The sequence below is a fragment of the Theropithecus gelada genome, chromosome 1 (genome assembly GCF_003255815.1).
Source record: "Theropithecus gelada isolate Dixy chromosome 1, Tgel_1.0, whole genome shotgun sequence".
Taxonomy (NCBI): Eukaryota; Metazoa; Chordata; class Mammalia; order Primates; family Cercopithecidae; genus Theropithecus; species Theropithecus gelada.
In genome coordinates this window covers 204,234,387-204,245,307 of record NC_037668.1, presented here as the reverse complement: position 1 = coordinate 204,245,307, position 10,921 = coordinate 204,234,387, and positions in this window count along the sequence as shown.

The window sequence follows — 10,921 nt, the reverse complement described above, 5'->3', positions numbered from 1 at the left end:
TAGGCTCCCTCCCACCTGATAGCTTTCTGCCCACTTGTCATTCTTCCCCTTAAACAGGGTTCTCAGGAAAAGGCCTGACACATGCATCCAAACAGCAGAAATTCTGCAAATGGCATGCCGCATTGACCTATGCCCAGAGCTTTTGATTATTATGAGGGTGCAAGTAACCTTAAGAGAAATTAATACATTTTGAGCACCAGCAAAATGACTCCAAGAGTAATGTAAGGGCTGGCTATCATTATTGGACCAGAAATACTTCTGGGAGTTGCTCTTAACATCCCCCCTTCATTCTTCCTTCTCATCTGCAAGTGAATGCTATGATGTTTAGGCTTCCTGAAGGAAATATGGTTGACAGTAAACTGTGCGTGGCCCCTGCAGCTTAATTCATCCTGAACAACAATTAATACTAATGGTTTGAAGGATGGATATTTTCTTGGGCAGAGGAAAAAGCTGAAATGGAACATATGAATCAGCCCTTCTACCCTGGATATAAATTATTAAAGCCAGCAGTTACCCTTCATGTGCAGCCACTGTGATTTAGAGATTACTGATAGTCCCTAAGTAGGAGTGGGATAGGGAGCAGGTGACAGTCAAAAAACCATAGGTAGCCTCCATTAAGAGCTCAGTTTGGAACTGGACTGCCTATGCTCTTTTATTTTCTCTTCCTTTTTTGTGACAGGGTCTCTTTGGTTGCCCATTCTGGAGAGCAATGGCGCAATCATTGCTCACTGCAGCCCCGACCTCCTGGACTCAAGCGATCCTCCTACCTTGGTCTTCCAAAGCACTGGGATTACAGGCTCGAGCCACTTTGCCTTATCTGAGTTCTAATTCTGACTCCATTGTCTACTAGTTGAACAACATTGGAAAATTGACTTCACCTCTCTTAAGTGTAAGTGTTGTCATCTACAAAATGAGGGTCATGAGCATATTGATTTTATAGGGTTTGTTGTGAGGGTTAAACCAGATACTCCATGTAAATCATTGAGCATAGTTTCTGGTACACATAAAGCATACATAAAACTTTACTTTTTTTTTTTTTTTTTTTTTTTTTTAAAGCAACATCCCACTATGTTGTCTGGGCTGGTTTTGAACTCCTGGCCTTAAGGGGTCTTCCTGCATTGGTCTCCCAAAGCCCTGGGATTACAGGCACAAGCCACTGCCTCTGACTAAAGATGATTATTATGTTTATGGACCTCCATTGTTTAGCCTTCAGTAAAGAACCAAATGTTGTTTCTAAAAAATACCCACTACTGGCCGGGCGCAGTGGCTCATGCCTGTAATCCCAGCACTTTGGTGGGGCAGAGGCAGGTGGATCCCCTGAGGTCAGGAGTTCAAGACTAGCCTGGCCAACATGGTGGAAACCCCGTCTCTACAAAAATACAAAAATTAGCCGAGCATGTTGGTGGGTACCTGAAATCCCAGCTACTTAGGAGGCTGAGGCAGGCAAATTGGTTGAATCCAAGAGGCGGAAGTTGCAGTGAGCCCAGATCAAGCCACTGCACTCCAGCCTGGGCAACAGAGTATGACTCTGTCAAAAAGAAAAGAAAGAAAAAAAAAAACACTACTGGCCGGGCGCGGTGGCTCAAGCCTGTAATCCCAGCACTTTGGGAGGCCGAGAGGGGCGGATCACGAGGTCAGGAGATCGAGACTATCCTGGCTAACATGGTGAAACCCCGTCTCTACTAAAAATACAAAAAACTAGCCGGGCGTGGTGGCGGGCGCCTGTAGTCTCAGCTACTTGGGAGGCTGAGGCGGGAGAATGGCGTGAACCCGGGAGGCGGAGCTTGCAGTGAGCCGAGATCACACCACTGCACTCCAGCCTGGGAGACACAGCGAGACTCCGTCTCAAAAACAAAAAACAAAAAAAAAAAAACACTACTTAGAATGTTATGAGAAAGAGGTATCTATGTTGACCTTTTTAGAATAAAGTGAGACATCCTTTTTGTTTAAACCTTGATGAAAATGTCCTAACCTCTGTTAATTAGTAGTGCTGCTTTAGTAATTAGAACAAACATTAGAGAGCAATGTTTTTCTGATAATTGCATTGCTCATTGTAATCAGGGGCATTATTAATCCCAACACTAATGCCTATAAAAACAATTACCGAATTGTTTATCAGTAATAGAGAAATGGTTGGAGGTTACACTAAATTTGATGAAATCCCTAATATGAGTGTTTCTTCTTGTGGTTCTATTCTCTTTCTCCCACCACGAGTGCAGTTGTGTTCCACCTAAGTGATGGCTCAGGTTTGCTACATGCATTTTGTAGATGTCTAGCCTTTTGATGATGATTTTGTAGGAGCCATTCTTCAGTATTCTCACAGTAAGAAACCTGAGGGATAGATGTGACTTTATACTAAGTCCACAACAATATGTCAGTTCAAACCCCAGTGCTGGTCAGGCGCAGTGGCTCACACCTGTAATCAAATCACTTTGGGAAGCCGAGGTGGGCAGATCACTTGAGGTCAGGAGTTCGAGACCAGCCTGGCAAACTTGGTGAAACCCTGTCTCTATTAAACACACACACACACACACACATATACACATTAGCTGGGCGTGGTGGCTCACGCCTGTAATCCCAGCTACTCGGGAGGCTGAGGCAGCAGAATCGCTTGAACCTGGGAGGCGGAGTTTGCAGTGAGTGGAGATCACGCCACTGCACTCCAGCCTGGGCAACAGAGCTAGAATCTGTCTCAGAAACGAAACAAAACAAAAAACAACCAACCAACTAAACAAACAAACAAAAACAACCCAGTGTTGACCTTAAGTTGCATTTGTGTCATCCATGGGGTCGTGAATTCATTAGTGCTATGAAAGGCTCCCAGCTAGAAGTATCCCTCTCTGCTTCTTAGAATACCTGGGATCCTACTGCTAAGCACTTTGTTCATTCATGTTAAGCACCAACCTGCAATTTCTCCTTTACAGGCAAATGCACTTTAGGGATGGTACTTGTATCAGATCCCTTTATTTTGTTGGAGAACAAGTAGAGTGGGGTTGGTGTGTTTAAAGTAAGAAGATGTAGCCAAGGGGACAGGGAAGAGACACAAGACAAACTTACAAAACTGGGAAAGGGGCTTTGGAATCATCACTGGCTCACTAAATTATCCCATTTTCTAAGAATAGGAAGATCTATAATAACTTCCGAAATGTTTTTTTTTCTTCACTCTAAATGTCTCATGATGTTTGCTTGTTGAAAAAAAAATTAATTTCAAACCCTGGGGAAAAAAAGATAGGTTGAAACATTAATCAGAGTTATTTGTGCTGCTTTGCAGGTGTCTAGCTGCCTTAAATTACTTTGTGAAAATGTTAATTATCTAAACAACTTAAAATAGAAAAAAAAAAACCCATGATAAAAAGCCATTTATCCACCTCCCAACAGTTTCCTTTTTTTTTTTTTTTTTTTTTTTAATTAAGACAGGGACTGGGTCTGTCACCCATGCTAGAAGGCTGGAGTGCAGTGGTGAAATCATGGCTCACTGCAATCTTTGTTTCTTGGGTTCAAGCCATCCTCCCACCTCAGACCGCTGAGTAGATGGGACTACAGGCATGCATCACCATGCCTGGCTAATTTTTGTTTTTTGTTTGTCTGTCTGTTTGTTTGTTTTTTGGTAGAGATGAGGTTTCACCATGTTGCCCAGGCTGGTCTCGAACTCCTGGGCTCAAGCAATCTGCCCATCTCAGCCTCCCAAAGTGCTAGGACTTCAGGCATGAACCACTGTACCCACCTCCATTTTAATGTACTTTAATTCTTCCCCAAGTCCTCACTTCCTTCCTTTGCTGGCACAGATTCCATGCCCATCATTAGGATCAATCTCTCAAACACTCCTGCTCCGTCATACATATGTGTCAAAACCCCACTTTGGCAAAACCCAATCCATTGTCAACCCTATTTCTGAGCCTGACAACTGAATGTAGTTGGAGAGAAACATAACAATGGTGGCCCATTTAACGTTAAATTCTCAACCACAAACACAGATATGTTTCTCTCTAGTCCATTGATCCTTGAACTCTCCTAGATAACTATTTTGACTATTCCACACCTTTCCTCAAACTCCTAGCCCAGGGATCCTCAGTTCTGGCTGCACTGTTGAGTCACCCAGAAACCTTATAACACACCAGTGCCCAGGTTCCACCTCCAGAGAATCTAATTTCCTTGGTGTGTCCAGGTGCAGTGGCTCATGCCTATAATCCCATCACTCTGGAAGGCTGAGGCAGGTAGATCACCTGAGGTCAGGAGTTTGAGACCAGCCTGGCCAACATGGTGAAACCCTGTCTCTACTACAAATACAAAAATTAACCAGGTGTGGTGGTGGGCTCCTGTAATCCCAGCTACTTGGGAGGCTGAGGCAGGAGAATCGCTTGAACCCAGGAGGTGGAGTTTGCAGTGAACTGAGATCGTGCCTTTGCATTCCAGCCTGGGTGACAGAGTGAAACTCTGTCTCAAAAATAATAGTAATAATAATAATTTACTTGGCATGCATCAGACCCTGGATATAAGTGTGTTTTTGAAACTCCCCAGGTGATCCTAACATACAGCCAAGAATGGAAGCTAAACTCCTCGCCCTCCCTTCATCAGGTAGATCTCATGACCTGGCTTCCCACTTCACTATAAAATCAAATCAGTAAGGAAAGAACACCACAGCAGACTTCCACTAAATCAAGGAATGTGCCTGCATGGAGTCTTTACTCCACTGCCTTCTACAAGAAGACAAACCTTCTACTTGTGCATTCCAACTCGCCACCATTCAAGCAATCAAGGATTTTGCTTTGGCAACTGTTCCCTTTCTCTCCAGCATCTCTCCTATCCTTTCTATTGAATTGTTCCCACAATCATTCAAACATTTGATTCTTTTTTTTAAATCCCTCCCTCAACTCATTAGCCCTGTTTGGCACCTCCCCTTTCTTCCTTCCTTTTCAGCAAAACTCCTCAAACTTTATATTGACTCAATACCCCCATTTCTTCTCCCATTCTCAGATCCACTCCAATCTTAGTTTTGTCTGCTCACTGACAAACCCAGCAGTTAATTCTCAGTCCTCTTCCTATATCTCTTAGCAACATTTGACAGTTATTTGAAAGTATTCCTCCTTGAAGTACCTTCTTAGCCACCAGGACTTTACTTTGTCTCAATTCTCCAGCCTTCTCAGTCTCCTTGAGTGATTCATCTGCTCCATGTTTAGACACCATGTGCTCTGGGAATCCCCCTCAGACCCATTTCCTCCGTATTTATGCTCCGTCCCTGGTGGTTTCATCCAAGATGTATCTACTGCTGGGTCCGGTGGCTCATGGCTGTAATCCCAGCACTTTGGGAGGCCGAGGTGGATGGATCATTTGAGGTCAGGAGTTTGAGATCAGCCTGGCCAATATGGTGAAACCCCGTCTTACTAAAAATACAAAACTTAGCCCGGCGTGTTGGCAGGGGCCTGTAATCTCAGCTACTTGGGAGGCTGAGGCAGGAGAACTGCTTGAACCCAGGAGGCAGAGGTTGCAGTGAGCCCAGATCAAGCCACTGCACTCCAGCCTGGGTTACAGAATGAGACTGTCTCAAAACAACAACAACAACAACAACAACAACAACAACAAAGCAAACAAGATGTATCTACCGTCTATCTGCTGATGGCACTCACAGTTTTATGTCCAGCCTAGACCTGGATGAACTCCAGATTCCTGTTTTCAACTACCTGCTTTCCAGACCCACTCAGATGTGTTAAACTCTACATGTTGAAACCCAAGCTATTGTTCCTCCTCTTTAATCCTGCTGCTCTTGCAGTAGCCCATGCAAACAACAACAGCAAAGCCAAAACCATGGAGTCCTTCTCAGCTCATCTCTTTCTCTCACCGTCCACATTTAATTCTTTCATAAAAGTTGTGGGTTCTACCTTCAAGACATATTCTGATCTGACCAATTCTCATCACTTCCATCACTACCAGTCTGGTCCCAAATACCCTCTTTTATGGCCTGGACTATTGCAATAGTATCTGAACTGGTCTTCATGATTCCACTTTTCATCTGCTCCAGTGTATTTGCCTCTAAGCAGCTAAAGTGAGGCCCTTAAAATGCAAGTCAGATCTTATTTCTCTGCTCGATGCTCTCCAGTGGCTTCCCATTTTACGCAAAATAAAGTACAAAATATTGCAAGATTTAACATCCAACTCTTCGATTTCATCTGCTACCACTTCCTCTCATCTCTGTCTCAACCACATCTGCCTTCTCATTGCTGACTGACCACAGCTAGTGCGCTCCTGCTTTGGGTGCTTTGCACTTGTTTCTCATCCTTGAATGAACATAGTTTGCTTCTTTAATCCATTCAAGGTTCTGCTCAAATGTCACCTTATCAGAGCAACTTCTCCCGACCAATTTATACAAGCTTGTGCACACACACACACACACACACTCCACCACAGTCACAACCACCATCAGTCTCTGTCCCTCTGCTTTTTATCTCTTGTCAACAACAATATACATACTTCCTGGGTTGTTTATTTTTTGTCTCTTCTCTCCCCACCGACAATTTGAATGTAAGTGCTATAAAAACAGGGTCTTCGTTCTCTTTCTCTGATTTATTTCCAGTGCCTAGAAGGGAGCCTGGCACATAATAGGACTCAATACATATTTGTTGAATTAGTGAGTGAATGAGTGAATGAATCAATCAATCAATGAAAAAGTCAGATCATCTCAATCTGAACACAAGGGAATTTTCTCTAGAGTTTCCCAGAGAATTGTCCTGTTTCCTTCTTTCTGCCTCTCTGTGTTGGCTCCTAGATAAATTTACTACATAAAAGCATTGTGAGAGAGGTTGGACCCTTAGGTCCCTGAGTTAGATATGACCCCAAATGTCACACTGTGCCATGCATATTCTCCTCTGACCTCCTCCCCAACATGTGGGCCACCATCCAGCAGCTGCACTCTTTCTCCCCCTACCCTCTCTCAGCCCCAGGAGCTTCTCCTTAGCTGTAGCCCCCTCCTTTTGGGTGATGAAGGCAACGTGGGGAGAAGCAGCAGTTCCACTGACTCCATCTCTGCCTTCTCCATCCATAGTGACCGGCAACATGCAGACTTCCCCAGCCTCATCTGGCCTGTGCAGTCTGGAGCTGGCCAGGGCACTCTCTGCCACATTAGCATTCATGTTCTTTTCTGTGTCCTGCCACAGCTTGACTATTTGCAAAATTAAGACTTGTAAAACTACCAAGGAAAAATATATACTGTATCCTATGGCTTCTAAGATGCCCTCTTCCTTTTTTTCACATTTCACATCTCTAACATCAGGAATGTCTTATAATTGGTGCTGGGCAAGTGAAAATCCCTGTGCAGTTAACAGAGTCTGAGTCTATGCCAACTTCACTGCTATTCCTAGGGCATGCCTGACCTCATATACCCACAGGCCTTCTGAGAACCACTGGAAGAAGGAAATTGAATCTAGTTATTGTATGAAAACCTTGGATTAGGTAAAACAAAACAAAACAAACAAAACACCAGCATCAAGATCTTATTTCTCTGCTCTATACTCTCCAGTGGCTCCCCATATCACTCCAAATAAAATCTGAAATCTTGCAAGATTTAACACCCACCCAACTTCCTCTTTGATTTCATCTGCTACCACTTCTCTCTCAGCTCTGTCATCTGCCTCCTCAGTGCTGACTGACCACAGCTAGCATGCTCTTGCTTGGGGGACACACAGAATGGGAGGCCAGTAGCTTGGATGAGTTAAGAGCACTTGCATAAGAAATGCAGCATACCAAATGCTCCGAGTGACTTGGAGGAGCATATTGTGGAGAAAACCTGGGCATTGACAGCTCTGAGTTAGAAAGTAAACAAGGGTAGTGAGATTCTGAATGTGAAATTTGGAAAACTTTAACCAATTAACTTATATTTTATCTGTATGCATGCAATAAAGTGATACATAATAAAAATCTGTCCAAAAATTATTATCAAATAGCTTTTTCAATAAGTTTAAATTATAATCAGAACAGGAAAGAAACCATTGTATCATAGTTTCCTATGGCAGCACTTTTTCCTTTTTGGTGATACATAAAGCAATGGTTCACTGTACCATGAAAGGAGGTTTAGACTTAATGAAATATGGTGATTAGCCCTTGTTACATAAAAGCATGAACCATTGGTTTAACAAAACCTAAGGAATCTACTACACAAATGAATGGCTTTTTACTACCTTGAGCTGTTTGGGAAAACCATAAAACCAAAAGCTCAATATTAATCTAAAATTATTTAATTATATTTTATAATTAAATTATTTGGAAGATGTTTTCAAATGACTCAAAGTTAAAAGATCTCAGTATGATATCAATTCTATAATTACTCTCAGAAATGATGCTACTAATAAAAGTTAATGATGTAGAATCAAAATGGTAATTATCAAATAGGAGGATGCCAGCCAGAGGAGAAAGTTTTTTGTTTTCCAATTGTTTTGTCCCCCCACTCCTTCTCTTACCACAGTGAGAAGCAGTCATCTGTTTTCAAAGGTTGGAATGTTTTTACTTTTCTTGTTTGGAAACACTGGCTTAAACACATGTACGTACTATATAATACTTCACTGTAAGTTGAAATATTCATCTAATTTTTATTGGACAAGTTTTGAAGTAACAATTTGATTTCTCAGTGTTTCCTTTGTGACCATATAATCCTCTCCTCAGTGTTGCATGCAATGTGAGCTACAAGCATTTGTGAGCCTAGGAAGCACAAGGTCTCAAGGTTTCCCAGGGATTAGTACTATACAAATGCAAATTAGGGACAATGGAAGACTCTGTCCATCCTTGTCACTGCTGTTGTTTTGTTCCCTGGTTCCTTACGGGTAGCAAAGCAATTCATTGTTTTTAAAACACATACCTTAGCTGTTGACTTTTTCATTGGCTAACTGGAGAAGAAAAGAAGGAACTCTTTCCTACAGATTTTAACTCTCTGAATCCCATTCAATTATTTTTTCCATTCAACTATTTTAAATAGATAACATGAAATCTTGCAGGAGCCTCACACGATTCCTAATTGTAGAATTTGAACTTGAGCTATGGAGTCTTATTCTTCTTCTTGTATCTCCAATCTATGCTTTACTATCACCCTTTTTGATAAGTCGGATTACCTGTACCCTCTTCAACATCTTTCAGCTGGTTAGCACAGTATATAGGTATGTTGGAAACCAGATATTTTCTGTGGCTTAATTCTTCCAAGGGAGTCGAAATGCTTTGCAAGCACTTACTCATTTTTCAGCCAATCCACATAGTAAGGAATGTTCCATGAATCTTTTCCTTTTTATATATTTTCTATTAGTCATGATCATGAATCCATGCCTGTGCAGAGCCCCTGATTTGGAAGGAGGAACCACAGGGGCTGGGGAGGGGAGGGGATGAGTGAAGGTTTCTGCTCGACCCTAGAACTGACCCCACTTGGCAAAATGGTCCTTCACTCTTTATGCATTCTTAGAAATCGCAACATGCCTTCCCGTTTCATGTAACTACAATTTAGTTAATCCCCAGTAGGATTTGTAAGCCCTTCACATCTCTGAGGATTTATTTTATTTCAGAGTGAAAGTGACTTTATGGCCCATTTACCATTAGTGTGACATATTGCATTATTCGAAGAGGGTGGAGGGGAGCAAGAAGACAAGGCAGTCTCCCTTACGTGTATCGCCATCAACAGGATGACCACCACACATTCCTGCCCAAGGAGGAGGGGCGAATGCAACCTTTCTGTGCTATTGTTTATGAGAGCACTGAAGCCTGGGTGATCATGCAATATTTTACCAGATGAGTGTTTCAAGTGTGTGTGTGAAGGAGATGTTAAAATAGAGATGTGAGAGTAATCAATATTTGGAAGTAATGGATATTTTGAGTTCAAAAGATGCCACACGTCAACGTTGATGAGGAATGACTAGCTACTTAACTCCAGTGCTGGCACCCTTAAATTACAGGGATACTGAAGCGAGACGGAGTTAGCATCTGACCGGCGACCAGCAGTAGACCGGCGAGGAGGGCTCCTAATTAAAGCTAGATTCCCAGAAGCTGGACAGCCCCTGTATTTATGGGAGCATGCGGTGCAGCTGGCGGTGACCCCCTGGAAGCCTCGATCAGCCGCCGCGGGAGTAGTGACCTCGGGCCCGCCGCCTACCTGGAGCGTTTCGGCGGCGCCTGGTTCAGAACCACCGGGGCGGACAGCTCCCTGGAGCCGCACGCGGACTGCGGAAGCGGACCGTGAGCGGGGTGGGTCAGCGCTTTGTCAGCGGACCCGGACCGCTGGAAGCACCCGGGGCGCCCTCCCCTCCTGTTCCCCGGTCCCGCCCTTCCCACCCCGCGCTGCGCGTGGCGGTCCCGGGCTGCGCGTCCTTGCAGGAGGAGACCGGCCCTGCCGCCGGCGGCCCTCCCCGTTCCCGCGAGCCCCAGCTGCTCGCCCCGCCCCGCCCCGCCGAGGGGGGTGGGGGCGTTCCCCGCGCCGGGCCCGCCCAGCTCCCCCGCGGCCCTCCGGGCCCGGCTCCCCATTGGCCGGCGGGCGGGAGGTGCGAGGGGGCGGGGCCCGCCTCCGGCGGCTCGCGCCCGGGAAGGTCGGCAGCCCAGCGCCGGAGGCCGTGGGGAGGGCGCGCAGGGACGCGGCAGGCGCCGAGGAGACGCAGCCGCGGCGGTGGCGGTAGCGGCGGCGCCTGGTCTCGGCCGCAGCCTTTGCGTCCCGCCCTCGCTGGGTAGCCCCTGCCACCCCCGCGCGCGGCTCGTCTCCCGCCGCGGCCCGCAGCCTGCGGCGCCCGAGCTCCGAGGGCGCTTTCCCGGGCGCTGGGCCCGAGGCGGCCAAGACGGCGGGCCGGCCGGGCACGGGGCGGCGGGCGCTCTGCTGCGGGCTGCGCTGGTGGGGGGCGGCGGGCCGCGGTAGGGGCCCCGGGGCCCCGGCGCCGGGGCGGGGGGGGGAACGGGGGGGGGGGGGGCC